The sequence below is a fragment of the Mya arenaria genome, chromosome 13, assembly GCF_026914265.1.
Source record: "Mya arenaria isolate MELC-2E11 chromosome 13, ASM2691426v1".
Taxonomy (NCBI): Eukaryota; Metazoa; Mollusca; class Bivalvia; order Myida; family Myidae; genus Mya; species Mya arenaria.
Window position 1 is genome coordinate 23,316,983 of NC_069134.1, and position 1,600 is coordinate 23,318,582.

A 1,600-nucleotide genomic window follows, 5' to 3' on the forward strand; every position below is an offset into this window, starting at 1 on the left:
ATTAGAGGCATTTACGATGCCATATAAGATCTGATATTTAATCTTGTAAACAAAAAACTAGCAAGGCTAGAGAGTGTCTCTTTAAGGACATAAACGTGAGCCACAATTTGCGGAAGTTTATTTATAAGAAGAACGTAATTAGGATTGCTTGTAAAACCAACAGCATGAAGGGAATACTAAAACTATCTAAATGAATCACTAAATCATTTTAAAAATTATTTAAATTGAATTAATAATGTATTTTTGACACTCCATGATTTTTTTATTGTTTAATTAAAAAGTGGAAAAATACAAGTCTTGGAGCTGTATTCTTAAAACTTCTTATTGAAAAAGTTCAACTTAGTGAGTTTTTCACTAAGTTGAAATTCACTCAGGTGCTTTATGAATACGGCTCCAGTGGCCTTTAACTTAATCAACCACTTAGACAATCAGACATTAATCTGGCGAAGTGTAAACAATCTATTGACAACACCAGGGAATGTCGCTTTAACGCTTGAAGGTGATTGGCAACAAGCGACTGTTTAATTTTAAAACCGACGTTAATGATGCCTGTCAAATCTTCTCTGTGCCAATAATAAGAATAAAATAATTGAAACTGCGTTTATAAGTAAACTTAAAAAAGGGAAATTTGAAAGAAAATTTAACTAGGATCCTGTTTCGCCTTAAATTCAACCAATATCCTGTTTAATGCCATAAAAACACAGAACTCACTAGTTGAGAGACAAATAACGTATACCACCTCATTAACGTTATTGATAAGATGAAGTTAGTGGCTTAAAGGGACTAGACAACAGAAAATCCTAAAATCGGCAAGTACTCCCCCTACCCAAAAAAGCTTAGAATTTCATTTCGAGATAGTATACGGCCGATAATACATCACTTTACATGATTAAAAAATAGTTTGTCGCTGTCTCAGCTGAGTTTACTCGTTTAAAAACAGCGTATAATGGTTTCCCAGTTGTTAGTGTGTATATTTAGCATTTGAAAGTCGTGTGATTAGTACAGATATTTATAGACATATACCGACTCTATTTTTAAATTGACTGGTATTTACGTGGTAGACAAACGCAGTAAATTTTGAATTGGAAAAATACACAAAACCTGCGAAAGATACATGTGTTGTTATATGTGTTATACACCAGCAAGTTAGATTCAATACGTTGCACACAACGATACCAATTTTATGTTAGTTTTTGACAATTTTCTTTTTCTCTTTCAATTGTATCATCCAGTTTCTAGTCCCTTTAAACCCATTCTCTTACATCTATCATTGTCCAACCTCTGATGGATTAGAATAATAAAACCAGACCTCTCTTATTTGCTTAATCTTGTTATTATGACGTATATTACGTTTTTACAAACAAACAGCATGTGATAAAAAGATCCGGGAATCGGTCGGCGATTTCGCAATTACTTCGTATATAAGAACGAACGTAACTGGAAATAAGCTAATTTCAAAAACATACAACATGAGGAGGTGTATCATACTTGTGTTAATCGTGTGCCTTGTTGGTAAGTTGAAACTGATTTTAAATTTGAAATACAATATCAAGGATTATAAGTCTTAGTGTATACTCATGCATTTTGATCTTGGGTGTAT

The 1,600-nt window shown here is 32.4% G+C and overlaps 1 long non-coding RNA gene across 1 annotated transcript in view; it reads left to right on the forward strand.

Moving 5' to 3' along the window:
* The first annotated feature begins 1,371 nt into the window (after positions 1-1,371).
* The window catches only part of LOC128215521 (uncharacterized), a 3,871-nt gene continuing 3,642 nt past the window's right edge, over positions 1,372-1,600 (forward strand). Inside the window, exon 1 of the long non-coding RNA XR_008258033.1 lies at positions 1,372-1,512. This is a non-coding gene — a long non-coding RNA (uncharacterized LOC128215521). The remainder of the gene's footprint in view (positions 1,513-1,600) is intronic.